Source organism: Oryctolagus cuniculus, chromosome X (assembly GCF_051225735.1).
Source record: "Oryctolagus cuniculus isolate XC-2025 breed Fujian yellow rabbit chromosome X, ASM5122573v1, whole genome shotgun sequence".
NCBI classification, from domain to species: Eukaryota; Metazoa; Chordata; class Mammalia; order Lagomorpha; family Leporidae; genus Oryctolagus; species Oryctolagus cuniculus.
The window spans coordinates 125,961,478-125,985,117 of record NC_142888.1 but is presented as its reverse complement, the minus strand read 5'-3'; the positions used below and the strand labels follow the sequence as shown (position 1 = coordinate 125,985,117).

General features: G+C 39.7%; 1 pseudogene; it reads left to right on the top strand.

Annotated features, from left to right (window-relative positions):
• LOC100354637 (POU domain, class 5, transcription factor 1 pseudogene) overlaps nt 1-23,640 on the top strand; it is a 48,113-nt pseudogene that overhangs the window by 12,629 nt on the left and 11,844 nt on the right.

Below are 23,640 nucleotides of genomic sequence, written 5' to 3'. Positions count from 1 at the left end.
GTTTCATAGAAAGAATTTGGGAGGATTACTTCCATTTCAATGATTTTGAATAACTTGAGAAGAATTGGAGTTCTTCATTGAATGTCTTATAGAATTCAGCAATGAAGCCATCTGGTCATGGACTTTGCTGAGAGGGTCTTTATTACTGATTAAATTTCTGTCTTGGTAACGGGTCTATTTAGGTTTTCTGTGTCTTCATGGCTCAATTCCAGTAGGTAGTATGGGTCCAGGAATCTATCCATTTCTTCTAGGTTTCTCAGTTTGTTGGCATACAGCTCTTTGTAGTAATTAATCATGATTCTTTTTATTTCTGTGCTGTCTGTTGTTAATTTCCTTTTTCATCTATATTTTATTTATTTATGTCTTTTCTCTCCTTTTTTGTTTAGTTGGGCCAACGGTGTGTCAATTTTGTTTATTTTTTCAAAAATCCAGCTCGTCATTTTGCTGATCTTTCGTATTTTTTTGTTTCAATTTGTTTCTTTCTTCTCTAATTATTTCTTTTATCCTATTAGTTTTGGGTTTGGTTTGCTGTTGTTTTTCTAGATCCTTGAGGTGCATTGATAGGTCATTTCTTTGGTGCCATTCCAATTTCTTGATGTAGGCACCAATTGCTATAAACTTTCCTCTTAACACTGCTTTTGCTGCATCCCATAAGTTTTGATATGTTGTATTATCTTCATTTTTCCAGAAATTTTTTGATTTCTCTTTTGATTTCTTCTTTGACCCACTGTTCATTCAGGAGCATATTGTTCAGTCTCCAGATGTTAGCATGTTTCTAGAGATTCCTGAGTTGCTGATTTCCTGTTTTATTGCATTGTGGTCTGAGAAGATGCATGGTATGATTTCGATTTTTTTGAATTTGCTGAGACTTGCTTTATGGCCTAGCATGTGTCGAATCCTAGAGAAAGTTCCATGTAGTGGTGAAAAAAAAATGTGTATTCTCTGGTTGTAGGGTGGAAGGCTTTGTAGATATCTGCTAGGTCTATTTGGTCTGTAGTGTCTATAGTATGTTTTTTTCCTTTTTTTTTTTTTTTGACAGGCAGAGTGGACAGTGAGAGAGAGAGAGAAAGGTCTTCATTTGCCGTTGGTTCACCCTTCAATGGCTGCCGTGGCCGGCGCACCACGCTGATCCGATGGCAGGAGCCAGGTACTTATCCTGGTCTCCCATGGGGTGCAGGGCCCAAGCACTTGGGCCATCCTCCACTGCACTCCCGGGCCACAGCAGAGAGCTGGCCTGGAAGAGGGGCAACTGGGACAGAATCCAGCGCCCCGACCAGGACTAGAACCCAGTGTGCCGGCGCTGCTAGGTGGAGAATTAGCCTAGTGAGCCACGGCGTCGGCCTTATAGTATGTTTTTTTATATATTGGATATTTTGATGTCTCCAGTTTGCTTTATTTATTTGTTTATTTATTATTCAAAACACTTTGGCTATTCTTGGACTTCTGTGTTTCCATAAGAATTTTAGGTTTATTTCTTCTCATTTTTTTAAATGTCATTTGTGTTTTCGTGCAGATTGCATTGAATCTGTAGATTGCTCTAGGCTGTGTGGATGTTTAAGTTACATTAATTATTCAAATCCTTGAACAAAGAATATCTTTCTATTTTGGGGTGCTTGATAATGTATGCTTCATGATTACTTTTATCAATGTTTTATAGTTTCTTTGTAGAGATCTATCATTTCTTTGATTAAATTTATGCTACCTTTTTTTTTTTCAGAGCTTTTGTGAATGGGATTGCTGTCTTGATTTCCCTTTGATCAGGATTGTTATGATTTGTAAAAATGATACCATTTTTGAATATTGATCTTGGTATTCTATAACTTTACATAATTTGTCAGTTCTAACAACTTTTTGATGGAGTGTTTGGGTTTTTCTATGTGTGATACCATGTCATCTGAAAACATAGGTATTTTGAGTCTGTCATTTTCCAATTTTCTTGTCTGTTTTTTTCTTCCCTAATTGCTCTAACGCTTATAATATTGTATTGAGTGGTGAAAGTAAACATTCTTATCTTGTTGAAGATTTGAAGGGAAATTCTTTCAGCTTTTCTGCATTTGGTTTGATATTGGCTGTGATTTTGTCATATATAGCCTTTATTATTTTGAGTGATGTTCCTTTTATACATAATTTTCTGAGAATTTTGATTGTGAAGATATGCTGAATCTTATAACATGCTTTCTCTGCATCTATTGAGATGATCATATGATTTCTTCATTCTGTTGATGTCATTTATTGCATTTATTGATCTGCAAATATTGAACCGTTTTTGTATCCCTGGGATAAGTTCCACTTGATCATGATGCATGGTCTTCTTGATATAGTGTTGATTATAGTTTGCTAATACTCTGAGAATTTTTGCATCTATTTTCCTCAAGGGTATTTGTCTATAGTTTTCTTTCTGTGTTGTGTTTTTCTTTGATTTTGTTATCACAGTAAAGCTGGCCTCATAAAAATAGTTTGGCAGTGTTTCATCCTTTTCAATATTTTGGAATAATGTGAGGTGTATTGGAGTTGGTTCCTCACTAAAGTTTAGTAGAATTCAATTATAAAACCATCAGGACCTGGACTTTTCTTTGATAGTATAGTTAGAGATCTTGTATCTGCTTTGTCACTCCCCAAATGGCCACAATGGCAGGACTGGGCCAGGCTGAAACTAGGAACCATCAATTCCATCCATATCTCCCACATGGGGAACAGAGGCCCACATGCCTGGAGATAAAAGACTTTTAATTAGGCCGGCACTGCGGCTCACTAGGCTAATCCTCCACCTGCGGTGCTGGCACCCCGGGTTCTAGTCCTGGTTGGGGTGCTGGATTCTGTCCCGGTTGCTCCTCTTCCAGTCCAGCTCTCTGCTGTGGCCCGGGAAGGCAGTGGAGTGTCCACTCTGCCTGTCAAAAAAAAAAAAAAAGACTTTTAATTACTGCTTCAATCTTGTTACTTCTTGTGGGTCTGTTTAAATTTTCCTGTACTTCTTGATTTAATCTTGGTAGGTTATATTTATCCAGGAATTTTTCCATTTCTTTGAAGTTTTTCAATTTGTGGCATATATTTGTTAATAGTATTTTTTTTTTGACAGGCAGAGTGGACAGTGAGAGAGAGAGAGAGATAGAGAGGAAAGTCTTCCTTTTCCATTGGTTCACCCCACAATGGCCACTGCAGTGGGCGCACCGTGCTGATCCGAAGCCAGGAGCCAGGTACTTCTCCTGGTCTCCCATGTGGGTGCAGGGCTCAAGGACTTGGGCCATCCTCCACTGCATTCCTGGGCCATAGCAGAGAGCTGGACTGGAGAGGGGCAACCGGGACAGAATCCGGCGCCCCGACTGGGACTAGAACCCGGTGTGCCGGTGCTGCAGGCGGAGGATTAGCCTAGTGAGTATTTTCTTTTGATCCTTTGTATTTCCATGGTATCAGTTGTAATGTAACCTTATTCATCTTTCATTTGTCTCTCATTTTCTTTGTCCATCTGAATAAAGGTTTGCCTATTTTGTTTATATTTTCAGAAACCAGGGTCTTTTTGTTGTTGTTGTTGTTGATCATTTATATTTTTTTAGTTTCAATTTCATTTATTTCTGCTCTGATCCTTTTTCTTTCTTTCCTTCTGCGAATTTTGGGTGTATTTTTCTTGAATTCTCAATCCTTAACATATATTATTCTATTGCTTATCTGAAATCTATTTTTGATGTATGCACTGATTGCTATAAACTTCCCTTTTAATAGTATTTTTGCTGTATCCCAAATATTTTGATATGTCATGTTTTCATTTTAATTTGTTTCAAGAAATTTTTTGAATTTTTAAAAAAATTTCTTTGCTCCCTTGGTCAATCAGGAACATGTTGTTCAATCTCCATTTGTTTGTAAATTTTCAATGTTCTTGTTGATTTCTAATTTTATTCTTTTATGGCCTCAGGAGATACATACCTTGATTTAAATTTTTAATGCTTTATTGAGGCTTGATTTGTAACTCATATATAGTCTATCCTAGAAAATGTTCCATGTACTAATAAGAATATAAATGCTGTAGCTGCTAGATGAAATGTTCTTTAAATGTTTGTTAGGTCCATTTTCGCTATGGTATAGGTCAACTCTCATTTTTCTTTCTTGATTTTATGTCTAGATTATTTGTGCATTTATGATAGTGGGGTGTTGACATTCCCCATTATAACTGTATTGCAGCCTGTCTCTCTCCTTAGGTCTAATAGTATTTGCTTTGTATATCTGGGTGGTCTTGTGTTGGGTGCATATATTTGCAATTGTTATATCTTCTTGCTGAATATATCCCCTTATCAATATAGAATGTCCTACTCTGTAGCTTATTTTTAGCTTATTTTTGGTATATCTTTTTCCAGCTATTTACTGTTTTTGTTTGTTTGTTTGTTTTTTGGACAGGCAGAGTTAGAGAGAGACAGAGAGAAAGGTCTTTCTTTTTCCATTGGTTCACCCCTTAAGTGGCCATTATGGCCAGCACTGCGCTGATCCGAAGCCAGGAGCCAGGCGCTTCCTCCTGGTCTCCCATGCAGGTTCAGGGACCAAGGACCTGGGCCATCCTCCACTGCCTTCCCGGGCCACAGCAGAGAGCTGGACTGGAAGAGGAGCAACCTGGACAGAATCCGGTGCCCCGACTGGGACTAGAACCCGGGGTGCTGGCACCGCAGGTGGAGAATTAGCCTAGTGAGCCACGGTGCCGCCTAGCTATTTACTTTCTATGTGCATTTTTACCTGTGAAGTGAGTTGTAGGCAGCATATGTGTTTTTGCTTTTTTTTTTTTGTCATTTGGCCGATCTGTGTCTTTTGACTGTAAAATTTAATGCATTTCTTTTAAAGGAAATAATTAATATTGATATTAATATTGATAAATATTAGGTTGATATTGATAAATAAAAATTATCTCCTTTCATTTGGTAGATTGCTTACTGATTATACTATAAAGTCTCTGTTTCTTTCCATCTCTTTTTTTTATTTACTTTTGTGCTTCTGTCATGAACAAGTTTGATTTTCTTTATTTTCTCTTTTTTGTTTCTGCTCTTTTAGTGCATTTTGTACTGCTGTGTGTTTTCATGATGGTTCTAATACTACTTTTACTTCTAATGCAGGACTTCCTTCAGGATTTCTTGTAGGGCTGGTCTGTTGCTGATTAATTATCATAATTTTGTTTGTCTGGGAAATACTTTATTTCTGCTTAACTTATAAAAAATAGTATTATTGTTTGAAAGTTTTTTTGCCCCGTCAAGGCCTTGAATATATTATTCGGTTCTCTTCTGGCCCATAGGATTTCTGCTGAGCTGTCTACTGTTATTCTGATGAGTTTATCATTTTGTAATGATGTTTTTCATTCTCTGTCTCTAGGATTTTCTCCTTATCCTTAACATTTGACAATTTGAGTGCAATATGCTTTATAGAAGGTCTTTTATGTTGAGTCTATTTTGGGATGCTTTCAGATTCTTTATACAGATGTCACTATCTCTTTCAAGACTTGGAAAGTTTTCAGCTATTATTTAATTTGATTCTCAATGCCTTTTTAAAAGAAGTTTTATTTATTTATTTACTTGAAAGGCAGAATTAGAGAAAAGGAGAGAGAGAGAGAGAGAGAAATATCTATCTTCTACCCTCTGGTTCAAACCTCAAATGGCCGCAATGGCTTGAGCTTGGCCAGGCTGAATCCAGGAGCCAGGAGTTTATCCTGGTCTCCAACATGGGTAACAGGGCTCAAGTACTTGGACCATCTTGAGCTGTTTTCCTAGGTGCATGAGCAGGAAGCTATGTCAGAATTGGAGCAGCTGAAACTAGAATCAGCACCCAGATGGGATGCCAGCATTGCACACCATGGCTTAACCCGCTATACCACAGCAGCAACCACTCTCAATTCCTTTTTCCTTCTCTTCTCCTTTAGAGAGCCCTATAATAAGAATATTTGTTTGCTTATTTTTTTTTTGATAGGCAGAGTTAGACAGTGAGAGAGAGACAGAGAGAAAGGTCTTCCTTTCGTTGGTTCGCTACCCTAATGGCCGCTACGGCCAGTGTGCTGCACCGATCCGAAGCCAGGAGCCAGGTGCTTCCTCCTGGTTGCCCATGCGGGTGCAGGGTCCAAGCACTTGGGCCATCCTCCACTGCCTTCTCGGGCCACAGCAGAGAGCTGGCCTGGAAGAGAAACAACCGGGACAGAATTTGGCGCCCCAACCAGGAATAGAACCTGGAGTGCTGGTGCCGCAATCAGATGATTAGCCAAGTGAGCCGCAGTGCTGGCCTGTTTGCTTAGTTATATCACAAATGTTTTGTAGGACTTATTCATTTTTTCATCTTTATTTTTGCCTGATGGGTTATGTGAAAATCTTGTCTTAATGATCAAAAATTCTTTCTTCTGTTTGTTCTATTCTGTTGTTGAAACTTTAAAAATTGTTTTTTACTTCCTTGAAGTTTTCAGATTCAAAATTTCAGGACGATTCTTTCCCTTTTTTTAGATTTGTACTTTATTTGAAAGAGTTATAGGGAGAGGGACACACATACGAGAGAGAGAGAGAGAGAGAGAGAGAGAGAGAGAGAATGAGAATGAATCTGCCATCTGCTGGTTCACTGTCCAGATGGCTGCAATGGCCAGGGCTGAACCATGCAAAGCCAGGAGCTAGGAGTTTCTTTTGGCTGTCACAGCAGTAGCCCAAATGCTTGGGACATCTGCTGCTGCTTTTCTCAGGTCATTATCAGGGAGCTGGAACAGAAATGGAGCAGCTGGGACATTAACAACCACCCACCTGGGATGCTGGCATTGCAGGTGGTAGCTTTACCAGCTATGCCATGATACTGGTACAGGATGAATCTTTCTAATGAATTCTCTTTTTTGGATTTCTGATTTATGTCATGCATTGTTTTCTCATTTCTTTGAATTGACTCTTTGTATTCTCTTGTGTTTCATTGAGTTTCTGCCCATGAGAGTTTCACAGGCATTGAAGGCCAAGACATTGTGGCAAGAAGAGAAGAGAAGAGAAGAGAAGAGAAGAGAAGAGAAGAGAAGAGAAGAGAAGAGAAGAGAAGAACTAAATGAAAGATCTCTGTGAGTGAGATCCCAGCGAAAAGAACAGGCCATCAAAGAAGGCAGTACCTTTCTCTGAAGAGAGGAGAGAACTTCCACTTTGAATATGGCCTTGTCTAAATAAGATTGCAGTTGGTGAACTCAAGAGGCTACCATAGTCTTGGCAGCTCATGTCAAGAGCCTCGGGTGATTACTGACATCATAAATAAGAGTGTCAATTGTTAAATCAACAATGGGATAAAACTGAAAAAGATGCAGTAGAGAAAGAGAATTACAGACCAATTTCCCTGATTAACATAGACAAAAATCCTCAATAAAATTCTGGCCAAAAGGATGCAACAACACATCAGAAAGATCATCCACCCAGACCAAGTGGGATTTATCCCTGGTATGCATGGATGGTTCAGTGTTCACAAATCAATCAATGTGATACACCACATTAACAAACTGCAGAAGAAAAACCATATGATTATCTCAATAGATGCAGAGAAAGCATTCGATAAAATACAATACCTTTTCATGATGAAAACTCTAAGCAAATTGGGTATAGAAGGAACATTCCGGGCTGGCGCTGCGGCTCACTAGGCTAATCCTCCGCCTTGCGGTGCTAGCACACCGGGTTCTAGTCCCGGTCGGGGTGCTGGATTCTGTCCCGTTTGCCCCTCTTTCAGGCCAGCTCTCTGCTGTGGCCAGGGAGTGCAGTGGAGGATGGCCCAAGTGCATGGGCCCTGCACCCCATGAGAGACCAGGATAAGTACCTGGCTCCTGCCATTGGCAGTGCGGTGTGCCGGCTGCAGCACGCCGGCCTCGGCAGCCATTGGAGGGTGAACCAATGGCAAAAGGAAGACCTTTCTCTCTGTCTCTCTCTCTCACTGTCCACTCTGCCTGTCATAAAAAAAGGAACATTCCTCAATAAAATCAAAGGAATTTATGAAAAAACCCATGGCCGGCATCCTATTGAATGGGGAAAAGTTGGAAGCATTTCCACTGAGATCTGGTACCAGGCAGGAATACCCACTCTCAACACTGCTATTCAATATAGTTCTGGAAGTTTTAGCCAGAGCCATCAGACAAGAAAAAGAAATTAAAGGGATACAAATTGGGAAGGAAGAAGTCAAACAATCCCTCTTTGCAGATTATATGATTCTTTATTTAGGGGATCCAAAGAACTCTACTAAGAGACGATTGGAACTCATAGAAGAGTTTGGCAAAGTAGCAGGATATAAAATGTAAAATCAATGCACTAACATCAACAGCCTTTGTATACACAGGCAATGCCACAGCTGAGGAAGAACTTCTAAGATATTCCCATTCACAATAGCTACAAAAACCATCAAATACCTTGGAATAAACTTCAACAAGGATGTCAAAGATCTCTACGATGAGAATTACAAAATCTTAAAGAAAGAAATAGAAGAGGATACAAAAAAAATGGAAAAATCTTCCATACTCATGGATTGCAAGAATCCATATCATCAAAATGTCCATTCTCCCAAAAGCAATTTATAGATTCAGTGTGATACCAATCAAAATACCAAAGACATTCTTCTCAGATCTAGAAAAAAAAATGCTGAAATTCATGTGTAGGCACAGGGGACCTTGAATAGCTAAAGCAATCTTATACAACAAAAACAAAGATGGAGGCATCACAATACCAGATTTCAGGACATACTACAGGGCAGTTGTAATCAAAACAGCCTAGTACTGGTACAGAAACAGATGGATAGACCAATGGAACAGAATAGAAACACCAGAAATCAATCCAAAATCTACAGCGAACTTATATTTGATCAAGGATCTAAAACCAATTCCTGGAGCAAGTACAGTGTATTCCACAAATGGTGCTGGGAAAACTGGATTTCCATGTGCAGAAGCATGAAGCAAGACCCCTACCTTTCACCTCACACAAAAATCCACTCAACATGGATTAAAGTTCTAAATCTATGACCCAACACCATCAAATTATTATAGAACATTGGAGAAACCCTGCAAGATATAGGTACCGTCAAAGACTTCTTGGAAAAGTCCCTGGAGGCACAGGCAGTCAAAGCCAAAATTAACAGTTGGGAATACATCAAACTTAGAAGTTTCTGTACTGCAAAAGAAACAGGAAAGTGAAGAGGCAACCGACAGGATGGGAAAAAATATTTGCAAACTATGCAAGCGATAAAGGATTTATAACCAGAATCTACAAAGAGATCAAGAAACTCCACAACAACAAAACAACCCAGTTAAGAGATGGGCCAAGGACCTCAATAGACATTTTTCAAAAGAGGAAATCCAAATGTCCAACAGACACATGAAAAAATGTTCAGGATCACTAGCAATCAGGGAAATGCCAATCAAAACCACAATGAGGTTTCACCTCACCCCAGTTAGAATGGCTCACATTCAGAAATCTACCAACAACAGATGCTGGCAAGGATGTGGTAAACCTGAATATAACCCTACCATACAACCCAGCCATCCCACTCCTTTTAATTTATCCAAAGGAAATTAAATTGGCAAATAAAAGAGCTGTCTGCACCTCAGTGTTTATTGCAGCTCAATTCACAATAGCTAAGACATGGAATCAACCTAAATGCCCATCAACAGTAGACTGGATAAAGAAATTATGGGACATGTACTCTATAGAATACTATACAGCAGTAAAAAAAATGAAATCCGGTCATTGGCAACAAAATGGAGGATTCTGGAAAACACATGCTGAGTGAAATAAGCCAGTCCCAAAGGGACAAATATCATATGTTCTCCCTGATCGGTGACAACTAACCAAGCACCAAAAAGGAAACCTGTTGAAGTGAAATGGACACTATGAGAAACAATGACTTGATCAGGCCTTGTCCTGACTGTTGAGGAACAACTTCCTACTTTATTCCTTTTAGTATTTTTTTGTTCTACTTAATACTATAGGTTGAACTCTTTAATTAACACACAATTATTCTTAGGTGTTTAAATTTATCTGAAGAGTGATCCCTGTTAAATATAAGAGTGGGAGGAGGTATACAGTTTGGCCCGTGCTCAATCGGGATTACCCCTAATGGTAGAGTTAAGTACATGACGGGATTCCATCAGTCCCATCAAGGTGGCATGTACCAATGCCATCTCACTATGTCTAAGTGATCAGTTTCAGTTCATAGTCATAATGATAGGATTAAATGTCAAAGGGATCACATAAACAAGACTAGTGTCTGCTAACACTAACTGATAGAATTAAAAAGGAGAGAATGATCCAACATGGGAAGCGGGATACACAGCAGACTCATAGAATGGCAGATGCCCTGAACAGCACTCTGGCCTCAGAATCAGCCCTTAAGACATTCAGATCTGGCTAAAACGCCCATGAGAGTATCAGGCATGGAATGTCAAGACACTGTGGCAAAAAACAAACAAACAAACAAACAAAACCACCTAAATGTGTGAGATCCCAGTGGAAAGAATGGGCCATCAAAGAACGAGGTACCTTTCTCTGAATGGAGGATAGAACTTTCAGTTTTAATATGGCCTTGTCTAAATAAGATTGGAGTTGGCAAATGCAAGAGGCTTCCATAGCCTTGGCAACTCATGACAAGAGCCTTGGGTGATTACTGATGCCATAAACAAGAGTGTCAGTTGTTAAATCAACCACAGGAGCCACCGTGAACTTATTCCCCATGTAGGACCTCTGTCCTTAATGTATTGCACTATGTGAATTAATGGTATAACTAGTACTCAAACAGTACTTTATACTCTGTGTTTCTGTGTGGGTGCAAACTGTTGAAATCCTTACTTAGTATATACTAAATTGATCTTCTGTATATAAAGATAATTGAAAATGAATCTTGATGTGAATGGGATGGGAGAGGGAGTGGGAGATGGGATGGTTGCGAGTGAATGGGAGGTTATGGGGGGAAAAGCCGCTATAGCCCAAAAGTTTTACTTTGGAAATTTATATTTATTAAATAAAAGTTAAAAAAAGAAAATTGAGCCGTGGTACTTCTGAAGGTGAATTACTGGATTCTTAAAAAATCATTTGAGAATATTGGTAAACCTTCTACTGAAGTTAATTAAATTTTACTGTAACAAAAATGAGCTTATCTGTTGATGAAAACTTATAAACTTAAAAAATAATTGTTTGTAGATATATATAGCTAACATATTAGCATACATATAATTGAAAAGAAGAAAAGCAATACATTTTACATATGTAAGAATCATGACAGACTTTCAAGATATTCCAAATATATTCTATCACCTTCTGGTCTATAGAGCATATAGATTTTTTATGTATGTTAGCATTTATCTTTATATAAGTATCATGATTGAGTAGCTTCTGGTAGCCATTCTAGGTTGTAGCATTTGCTTAGAGGTAGGAACTATGGATTTTGTTTTCTATGTCTCTATTTGATCAAGGAGAGTGCTGAGTCAATGCTGTGTTGAACAATACTCATGCACACCTTTTAAGAATCATACAGTTTTCTATATATGAATAAAATATTTTTCATTTCCAAAAAAAAACAGTGGGAGTCACTGTGTACCTGCTCCCCATATAGAATCTGCCCTTAATGTGTTATACTATGCTAATTAATGGTAAAACTACTACTCAAACAGTACTCTATACCTTGTGTGTCTTTGTGGGTACAGTCTGTTGAAATCTTTACTTAGTATATACTAAGTTGATCTTCTATATATAAAGATAATTGAAAATGAATCTTGATGAAGAATGGGATAGGAGAGGGAGTGGGAAATGGGATGGTTGTGGGTGGGAGGGAGGTTATAGGGGAAAAGCTGCTATAATTCAAAAGTTGTACTTTGGAAATTTATTAAATAAAAGTTGAAAAAAAAAAGAATCATTTTGAATTATTTTAGGCATCTCATTGATTTTCTTCAAATCTGGATCTATTTCTTGAGAAGCGTTGTATTTTGGAGGTGTTCTGCTTCCTTGATTATTCCTGTTTCCTGTGTCTTTACATTGAGATCTACACATCTGGTGTAATGATTCATTCTTTAGGGGTGTAGTTTCTGTTAAAAATGATTGCTTTGTTCAAATGGACTTTGGGGGTGTCACTTGTGTAGTTGTTTCAGCTTTATGTTTATATGATCCCAGAATTATGACCCCCAAATGATCTCTCCAGCTGCAGTCCATATCAGCAGTGTTTATCAGTGCCACAGTTGTCTAGTCTGCAGCAGTTCATGAATGTAGTGGTATGATTTTGAAGTGGATGTCAGCTTCCAAAGGTGTGTCTTTCTAGGTCCCATCAAATTATATGTCAATCACACTGAAGTTTTGGATGGCAGCAGCCACGTACTTGGTGCTGTGGGACATAGAGGGGGCTGTTCCCTGGTCCCACCAGGGAAGCCTGAGTGATACTGGAGCTTTGGGCACCAATACTTACTACCTTGGATATGTGTGATATGGATGGGACCTTCTTCAGGTCCTGTTGGGTGGGCCTGGATGGTGCAGGAGCGTTTTAGCATCAAAATCCGCAGTTGTAGCACTGCAGGACTTATCCAAGTCCCATGGGTGAATATAGTTTATTCTGAGGAATGTACACTGACAGACGTGGGCCTTGAATAGTGGAGTGCATGTAGGTTATTCCCTAGGTCCCACAGTGTGGGTTCAGGTGAGGAATATAGTACTAATAGTAACAGTCCCAGGGCAGTAGAGCAGGATAGCTTCCTCACCCAAGTCCCATAGGAAAAGTTTAGATTATTCTATGATTGTGCACTTGAAGGTATGGGCTTGCAGCATTGGAAGGCAGATAGGGCCTTTCCCATGTCTCACGGAGCAGGTACATGTGTTTCTGGTACTTATGGAGATAACAGTCCATAGGCCCAGAGCTGTAGGATGTGGTGGAGATATTGCCCAGCATCCATGTTTCATGAAAAAGTTATGCTGAGGATTGTGCACTGACAGGAATGGATGTGCAGCAGTAGAACGTAGATAATGTTCTACCTAGGGTTCATGAGGTTAAATCAGGTTACTTTGTGGAATATAGCTCCAGTAGTCCCACTACCAAAGCTGAAGGACTCAGAGGGTACCTTGGCCAGGTCTTACAATATGATCATAGGTTATGATGGGTATCCTACACCAGCAGGTAAAATTCTGCATAAGTGAGTTACAGACAGGGCCTTCCCTAGGCTCCACAGTGTGAGCACAGGTATCCCTAGGATATATGGAAAAACAAACCCAGTCTCAGAATTGCAAAATTCAGTGTGGTACTTACCCAGTTCCCTTGATCTGAACTTTTTGGTATATAACTCTAACAGTCACAGTTCCAGATCTACAGGATTCAAAGGGTACTTTAACCAGTTCTCACAAAGCAACCACAGGTTATGTTCTGGATTTTTTACTAGTATGTACAGGTCAGTAGCAGAGGAATGCAGATAGGTCCTTCTACAGGTGACCCTATGACTTATAGAACCAACCATCACAATGCTAAAGATGTAAGATGCAGTTGCCCCCTTACCCCATTCTCACAGGGTATGCTGGGAATTGTGGACTGTCACCTGCCATCCTGAAGCAGAGAAATGTAAATAGAGCTCTCCAGGTCCTACCAGTGAATATGAGTTACTTCAGGGATTGTGGCACCAACACAGAAGAGTGTGTGTAGAACACAGAAGAGGCTGCCTCCAGATCCCGTAAGGCATGCAAGGGTCATGATAGTGTTTGTGCAATGGCCACACAGCATCATGTGCTAATAGGTTTGGAAGGAAACTTCCTTGGGTCTGGCCCTCTGGGATTGTGTACCAGTTGCTGCTGGCACCAAGCCCTGAGAAGCAGAGGTGAGCTTCCTTAGATCATGCACAGTGAGCAAGCATGGTTGCAGGACTCCTGCCCAGCAGTGCCATAGCTAAAGAGTATATTGTGTAGGTCTTTGGCTCTGACTCTTTGGACCTCTGGTAGAGACAGGGCTCTGTACTGTCCTGTAAGACAGGGAGTTTTACAGTGGCTGTGCTGAAGTAGCTTATGTCTAGGGCTTTGGGTGGGAGGCAAAGTGAGTTCCTTTTTTTGGAGCAAAGCCATTGCTCAGACCCAAATCATCTTTCTAGACTTGTACATAAAGCCAGTGGTAACTGTAGGATTCTCCTGTAGTTAGGGCTACTGGAGTATGGTGGTAGTGGGTTTGCAGAGCTTTCTGCTTACCTTTTTCCAGCAAGATGATGTCCCCCCTCAACCAAGCTGGGGAGACAAGATAAGAATTGTGGTGTGCTTTGTTTCCTGCCACCCTCTCTCTGATGGCTTAGAATCTCTGTGCTATTTACAATTCCTGTCACATCTTTACTAAAGTTTTCCCTCAGTCAGCCTCCTGGAAAATGTGATCCTTCTTTTGTTTTTCTGGTTCTTCTCTGTGGTGGAGGCAAATATAGGGCCTCTATTCAACTATCTTAGATCTATCATGTTCTTATGTTGTCTTGTAGAAGTTTTATATTTTTGTGTTTTACACTTAGGTGTATGACCCATTTTGAGCAAACGAAGAAAAATATTTACTTGCAAAGCAGAGAGATAGAGACCTTCCATCCACCCATTGATTCCACAAATGCTTTCAATGGCCAGGACTAGATATGAAACCAGGAGCCAGGAACTCAATCCAGGTCTCGCAGGAGGGTGAAAAGAATACAATCCCTTGAGCCATCGCTGTTGCATCCCAGGATATGCATTAGGAGGAAGCTGGAGTTAGGAGCTCTATCAGGGCATCAAACCCAGGCAATCTGAGAAGGTATGTGGACATCTTAACTGACATCTGAACTGCTAAGCTAAATGTCCTCTTCTGGGTAAGTTTTTAACGAAAGATTAAAAACCTGTGTAGATTCTTATTTTTGTTTGCATTTGAATGTCTGATTATTCCAGCACAATTTCTTGAAAAGACCGTAGTTCCTCCATTGAATTGCCTTTGTTCTTTCAATGATCAATTGATTATTTTCGAATGGGTCAAATTCTGGCTTCTCTATTCTTCCCATTGATCTATTTGTCTATTCTTTCATCAATACCACACTGACCTAAGCAGCTTTATAGTAAGTCTTAAAGTAGATGGTATCTGTCCTCAAACTTTATTCCTCAATATTGTGTTGGGTAGCCTAGTTTTTTACCTTTTCATATAAACTCTAAAATCAATGTGTCAATATCTACTGGTAACATGCTGAGATTTTAATTGGGAGTAATATTGTATCTTCCTAAATAGAAGCAAGGACTATCTGTCTATTTACTCAGATCTTTTATTTTTTTCACTAAGATTTTATAGTTTTCTTCATATTGATCTTATGTATAACTATTTCATTTATTATGATGATATAATTAAATCATGTTTTTAAAAGATTTTATTCATTTGAGAGGTAGAGTTATGGACAGTGAGAGGGAGAGACAGAGAGAAAAGTCTTCCATCTGCTGGTTCACTCACCAAATTGCCTCAACAGCCGGAGCTGGGCTGATCTGAAGCCAGAAGCTAGGAGCTTCTTCTGGGTCTCCCATGTGGGTAAAGCTGCCTCCTGAAGTACTGGCATCCCATAGGAGCACCAGTTTGAGTCTCTGTTGCTCCCCTTCTAATCCAGCTCCCTGCTAATGTGCCTGGCAAAGCAGCAGAAGATGGACTCACTGTGCAATAACTCCCCATGCAGGACCTCTGTCCTCAATAAGTTGTATTATAACAGTTAACTGTAAAACTTGCTCTCAAGTTTTTTTTTTTTTGTGTGTGTGTGTGTATGTGTGTGCAAATTGTTGAAATCTTTTCTTAGTATAGATTGTCTTTTATGTATAAAGTTAATTGAAAATTAATCTTAATGGAGAATGGGTCTGAGAAGGGGTGAGGGAGGAGGAGATGTTGTGGGAGTGTGGGTGGGAGGATGGGTATGGTGAGAAGGATAACTATATTCCTAAAGTTGTACTTATGAAATTTGCATACCTTAAAAAATAAATAAAATTAAAAAAAATATTTATTTATTTTGGGCAAAAATGTTTTGAAATCCATTCATAATTTAGTTTCGTAATAAGTATGTTCCATGAACTTTTGAAAACCTCTTCTTTATATGGGGATAATTGTAAAGTGCTCAACCAGTGTAAGCAAACAATAAGTGTTTTCATCAATGGTATTAGAACTGGATTGTGGACCTAGTTCTCTGCATTTGTTGCCACCATCAGTGCCTAACCTATACAGAATTTTGCCTCACTCTGAAGAGCTGCACTAATGACTGATTTATTTTTGTCACATCAAGGAGTGCTCTGAGAAGGGCTCTTAAAAAAAGAGTAGAGAAACATGTCTAAGTTGTGATAGACCTTGTTTAAGCATCCATCTGGACTAGATAAACTGCTAAGGTATAGTGAATTGTTACCTTAAGGACCCTAGATATAAGAGAAATGGTGAATGAGTTCATAAAGCTAGAATACTGAGCCTAGAGTACTGTTAAATTTGTTTATTAAGAATCATATTTGCAGTTTTTCTAGGAACCAATTAAACTAGAAGGTTTGTATTTTTTTTTTTTTTTGCAATGTAGAATATTATCCTCTCTAGTCTCCTGGGATTTTGCTTATCTTTGCTGGTTTCACACAGATTATTTAAAATGATTATTGACTATCATTGTTTACTGTAGCTACAGGGTCAGCTCATAGTGTAAGTTTGGCTTTGCTTATTGGTATGGTTACATTTGATGACATATCACTTAAACTTGGTAAATAATTACTTAATATGCAATTGAGTTATTTTCTTTGTCTTTTTAAAAGTATAATTTACATAAAGTACAATTTACTGCTTTTGGTGTATGGTTCTTTGAGTTTTGACAAATGATAACATTTGTACAACTGCAGGCCACCCCCCCCCATACTCAGCCCCTGACAACCACTGATGTGTATTTTTTCCCTATAATTTTACCTTTTCCAGAATGCCATATTAATGAAATCATATAATATGTAGTCTTTTGAGGCTGATTTTTTAAATATTTATTTTATTTATTTGGAAGGCAGAGTTATAGAGATAGTGAGGAGGAATAGAGAGATTCTCCCACCTGCTGGCTCACTCCCCAAATGGCTGCAAACCAGAAATCAGGAGCTTCAGCCAGTTTCCCCATGTGGGTGCAGGGGCCCAACGATTTAGGCCATCCTCCTCTGCCTTCCCAGCTGCAATAACAGGAAGCTGTATTGGAAATGGAACAGCCGGGACTCCATTTGGTACCCATATAGGATAACAGGGTTGCAGGCAGTGGCTTAACCAGTTATACCACAGCGCCGGTTCCCTGAGGCTGATTTTTTGCACTGAGTAAAATGCATTTGAACTTCATGTTGTTGCACATATCAGTAGTTAATTACTTTTATTGCTGAGTAGTAGTATATTATATGCATATATGTATGTATGCATATATGTATATATATGTATGTGTGTATACATATGTACCTCAATATATCCACTATTTGGAGGACACAATGCTGTTTCCTTTTTTGAGAGACTATGAGTAAACCTGGCATAAACATTGGCATAGGAACATGTATGTGAAGAAAAGTCTTGTATAAATACCCAGAAATAGGATTGTTGATTTGTATGGTAACTGTGCTTAATTGTAAAAGAAATTGCCAACTGATTTTCAAAAGTGACTATTATTTTGTGTTTCCACCAGCAATTTATGTAGCTCAACATTTTTTCCAGTACTAGTATTGTCATTTTAACAATTTACCATTCTAGGAGCTGGTGTTGTGGCCCAGTGGCACAGCGAGTTAAGCCACCATCTGTAGTGCCAGCATCCCATATGGGTGTCAGTTAGTGTCTTGGCTTTCACACTTCCAGGACAGTTCTCTGCTATGGCCTGGGAAAGCAGTGGAAGATGACCCAAGTGCTTGGGCCCCTAACCCACGTGGGACACCTGAAGGAAGCTCCTGGCTTCTGGCTTTGGCGGGCCCAGTCCCAGCCCTTGTGGCCATTTGTGGAGTGAATCTCTCTCTGTCTCTCTCTCTCTCTCTCTCTGTAACTCTGCCTTTTAGATAAATAAATAAATCTTAAAAAAAGAATGAACACTATGAGAAACAGTGACTTGATCAGCCCTCACCCTGACTGTTGATGAGCAACTTAATATGTTATCCCTCTTACTATTTTTTTTGCTTGTTCTACTTAATACTTTTGGTTGAATACTGTAATCAATACACAATTTTTCTTAAGTGCTGAAACTTAACTGAAAAGTGATCGCTGTTAAATATAAGAGTGGGAATAAGAGAGGGAAGAGATGTGCAATTCGGGACATGCTCAAGCTGACTTACCTCAAATGGTAGAGTTAGAAACATACCAGGGGATTCCAATTCAATCCCATCAAGGTGGCATGTACCAATGCCATCTCACTAGTCCCAGTGATCAATTTCTGTTCACAATTGATCATAATGATAGGACTAAGAACCAAAGGGATCACATAAACAAGAATAGTGTCTGCAAATACTAGCTGATAGAATAAAAAAGGGAGAGAATGATCCAACATGGGAAGTGAGATACACAGCAGACCCATAGAATGGCAGATGTCCTAAACAGCACTCTGGCCTCATAATCAGCCCTTAAGGCATGCGGATCCAGCTGAAAAGCCCATGAGAGTATTTCAGGCATGGAAAGCCAAGGCACTCTGGAAAAACAAAAAAAACTAAATGAAAGATCTCTGCGAGTGAGATCCCAGTGGAAAGAATGGGTCATCAAAGAAGGAGGTACCTTTCTCTGAAGGGAGGAGAGAACTTCCACTTTGACCATGGCCTTGTCTAAATATGATCAGAGTCGGTGAACTCAGGGGGCTTCCATAGCCTTGGCAGCTCATGACAAGAGCCTAGGGTGATTACTTATGCCATAAACAAGAGTGTCAATTTGTTAAGTCAACAACAGGAGTCACTGTGCACTTACTCCTCATGTAGGATCTCTGTCCTTAGTGTGCTGTACATTGAGATTTAATGCTGTAACTAGTACTCAAACAGTATTTTTCACTTTATGTTTCTGTGTGGGAGCAAACTGTTGAAATCTTTACTTAATATATGCTAAACTGATCTTCTGTATATAAAGAGAATCGAAAATGAATCTTGATGTGAATGGAAGGGGAGAGGGAGTGGGAAAGGGGAGGGTTGCGGGTGGGAGGGACATTATGGGGGGGAAGCCATTGTAATCCATAAGCTGTACTTTGGAAATTTATATTCATTAAATAAAAGTTAAAAAAAGAATTTATCAATAGGTATGTAGTGATATCACCATAAATTTTAATCCTCAATGAGCAGTCATGTTGAGTTCATGTGTTTGTCTATCTTCTTCTATGATAAACTGCTCAAAAATATTTTTCCTATTTTAAAATTAGTTTGTTGTTTCTCTTATTATTCTGGATACATGTCCTTTGCTAACTATGTTTCTTACAAACATTTTCTCTCAGTTTATAGCTTTGCTTTTCATTTTAAAATATGTATTTCAAAAAGCAGTAGTTTTAAATTTTGATGTTGTTCAGTTGATTCTTTACAGATTTTTCTTTGTATATCCTACCTTACAAAATCCTTGCTTACCTCAGTGACGAAGTTTACTTTTCTATAATGCATCCTAAAAGTTTTAAAGTTTTTAGCTATTAGGTTTAGGCTTATAACACATTTCACTTTAATTTTTGTGTAAGGTTGGTGGTATGAGTTGAGCTTCAGTTTTTTTTTTTTTTTTTTAACTAGGTTCAATTGTTCCAGGACCATATATAAAGTTTATACTGAAACACGGGTAGTGAGTGGAAATCGAGGCCTTTGAAACAATAGGGGTGGTAAAGTTAGGGTGAAATGAAATTATTTTCAATGTGTCATCTTGTTGACATAGGGGAAATGGGTGGATAAATTGAGCATTTTGATGGATGCAGAATTTAATATGTTACTTCAAATACATAGTACAGAAATATGTGTACTAGCGAAAAGAAAAATACAGCAAGCAGCAATGCAAAATAAATAGCAAATATAAACTAAGGTGCAAAACACAAAATAAAGCACATCGGTCTTTAAATTATATTTGAATGGGCAAATCTCTCCAGTTAAAATAGAGATGGTCAAGTAGATTAAAAATACACTTAAAGTGATAAATATTGAAATTAAGAGGATGAGAAAGATTGTGGAGGGAGATTGGTGTTTTGAGCAGTCCCTCCGCAGCCCTCATTTCACCAGGCCCCCTGGAGTGGGGCGACCTGTTCCCCCATGACTGGACACCTGACTTCAGACTTCATCTTCTGCCACCACCAGGCAGTGAGGGGTGATGGGCCGGAAAGGCCGGAGCCAAGCTAGGTGGACCCTTGAACCTGGCTGATCTTCCAAGGCCTTCTCTGTGGGCCGGTTGGGGAGGTGTGGGGGATTCCTGAGAACCCGCAGCCCTGTGACTTCTGCAGAGTGATGGCGCACTGCGCCCTGCAGCTCGCAGCAGTGGGCCTGGTGCCTGAAGGCAGTCTGGAGACTTCTCAGCCTGAGGGCGAGGCAGGGGCCGTGTAGGGAACATGTCCGAAGGGGCCCTCCCCTGAGCCCTGCGCTGCCCTGGACAGTGCCGTGAAGCTGAAGAAGGAGCAGCTGGAGCAAAACCCCAAGGAGTCCCAGCATGACAAAGCTCTACAGACTCTTGCCAAGCTCCCGAAGCAAAAGGGGACCATGCTGGAATAAACCCAGGCTGATGCTGTGTTTAGAAAGGTGTTCAGCCAAATGACCCTCTGCCGATTCAAGACCTTGCAGCTCAGTTTCAAGAACTTGCGTAAGCTGCGGCCCCTGGGGCAGAAGTGGGTGGAAGAAAGTGAAAACAAGAAGAACCTTCAGGAGATTAGCAAAGCAGAGACCCTGTGCAGGCCTGGAAGAGAGAGTGGACGAGTATGGAGAACCAAGTGAGAAGCAACTTAAAGAGCATATTCCTGCAGTGCCCAGAACCCACGTTGCAGCAGATCAGCCACGTCACCCAGCTGCTAGGGCTGTAACCAGAAGGCAAATGAGCAACCGGTAACTGTTCCTAATGAGAGGACTTGGAGGCTACCACATCTCCTTTCTCAGGGGGATCTGCATCTTTTCCTCTGGTACCTGGACCCCATTTCCATACCCCAGGCTGTGGCAGCTCTCATTTCTGTACGGTGTCCCTTTCCCTAAGGGAGAAGCTTTCTTTGTTCCTGTCACTGCTCTGCCATACCTTCAAACAGGGCCTGCCCTTCCCAGGGATGAGGGGAAGGTAGGGGTGCGCAGAGGCCAGAGGAGAGGCCAGGGAAAGGGAACGTGGAGTCTACACTAGGGTTTTTAAGGATTAAGTTCTTCATTCACTAAGGAAGGAATTGGAAACACAAAGGGTAGGGTAAGGAGTTTTGGGCGGACTAGTTGGAAGGAAGGTGAAGTTCAATGACCCTCTTGATTCTAATCCCCACATCACTTTGTTTTTAAATAAAGAAGCTTGATGGGCACCGGATTCTAGTCCCGGTTGCTCCTCTTCCAGTCCAGCTCTCTGCTGTGGCCCGGGAAGGCAGTGGAGGATGACCCAAGTGCTTGGACCCTGCACCCACGTGGGAGACCAGGAGGAAGCACCTGGCTCCTGGTTTCGGGTCCGCGCAGCGCCAGCAGTAGCAGCCATTTGGGGAGTGAACCAACGGAAGGAAGACCTTTCTCTCGGTCTCTCCCTCTCACTGTCTGTAACTCTACCTGTCAAATAAATTTTTAAAAAAATACTCAAAAAAAATAAAGAAACCTGAGACACACACTCACATATACAAAAGAGAATTAAAAAAATTAGGTGAATGCAAATTTAAAATAACCAAAGAGGAATTTAAAGATTTAAAGTTAAAAGCACTAAGGAGGACAGATAAGTACATTATGTAATTATAAGACAAGGCCATAATAAACAAGCATAAACCTACATGCAGTAAAAAACATAGAAGCTGAATACATAAAATAGTGATTTATGAACACAGGCTTTTGGTGGAGGTTCTAGGTAAGCTCTTTAAAGAAGCTGACTCAATTGGAAAATATTTTTCCTGCTTCCCTTAGTTCTTTTGCCTGGAATGTTGGATATAATCACTGAAACAGTAACAGCTATCTTGTGACCATGAAGCAACTTTGAAAATGGAAAGAATTCAAAATTACAAGCAGAAAGATATAAGGAACCCATAAAATTAATGACATCAGAAATCTTGTATATCAGTCTTGAACTGTCTATTGTCAGATTTACTATTTTTGAGTAAGAGAAAATAAGCCCTCTTTTGTCTAAGGTACTGTTGTGCTGTTTTTCTTTCTAGCAGCTCAACACAATTCCTGTTTGACACACAGAAAACTTCAATATTATAGTCAATACACTTAATCAATAAACTATGTCTGGATTCATGAGCATACCACCTTGTGGGGAGAAGGGAGGAAACACCCAGAATTTATGAGTTGCTTCAAAAAGAAAGTTGAAAGAGGATTTTAAAGTTAGTTCCTTTAAACGTTATATTTACTGATCCAATTTAAATAAAATTAGAAATAACTAATGTTAAAGTGACATATATTTAGTTATTAAATTTCTAAATATCCTTTAGATAAAAGAAAAAGAGAAAATGGAAAACTAGCAAGCAATAACAATTACTGAAACCAAAATATACTTTGTCAGAGGAAAATTTGTGGTCATAAATATCTTTATTTTGAGGGCCAGCATGGTGACATGGTGGATAAAGCTGCCTCCTGAGATGCCAGAATCCCATATGGGCAGAGCTTCAAGTCTTGGTTGCTTGACTTCCAATCCAGCTCCTTGCTAATGTGCCTGGAAAAGCAGCAGAAGATGGCTCAAGTCCTTGTGCCTCTCTCTACCCATGTGGGAGACCTGAAAGAAGCTCCTAGCTTTGATCTGGCCCAGTCCTAGCCGTTGTGACATTTGGTGAGTGAACTAACAGATATAAGATCTCTCTCTCTCTCTCTCTCTCTCTCTCTCTCTCTCTCTGTCTCTCCTTCTCTCTCTAACTCTGCTTTTAAAATATATAAGTGGATAACTAAATAAATCTTTTTAAAAATTATTTTAAAAATACTATGAATGTTAAAGAAATTAAGTATTCATCTGAAATTGTTTTGAAAAAGTACAACGAGAGGAACCAAGAAACTAGGAGAAAACAATTAAGAAAAGCGAAAGGTAAAATTAATAAATTAGGAAACAAAAATTGTAGTGGATAGAATAAAATCCCCAAAGCTCATTCTTTGAAAATAACTTTAAGTTAGGTAACCTCTTTGTAAGATTGATTAAGGAAAAAGCTATAGGGGCCAGCACTGTGGCATAGGCGATAAAGCTACCACCTGCATCTAATATGGGCGCTGGTTTGAGTCCTGGCTGCTCTACTTCCAATCTAGCTCTCTGCTATGGCCTAAGAAAGCAGTGAAAGATGGCCCAAGTCCTAATGCCCCTGCACCCACGTGGGAGATCCGGAGGAAGCTCCTGACTCCTGGCTTCGGATTGGCGCAGCTCTGGACATTGCAGTCAATTGGGGGAGTGAACCAGCAGATGGAAGACCTCTCTCTCTTCCTCTCCTTCTCTCTCTGTGTAACTCTAACTTTCAAATAAATAAATAAACCTTTAAAAGTGTACAGAAAGCAAAAATCAAAATTTCTGTGTCGAAAGAGACATAAACTTATATAAGTTATATGGTGATAGAATTATAAGTGAATATCACAAGCATGTGTTTGACAGCAGATCTGAAAC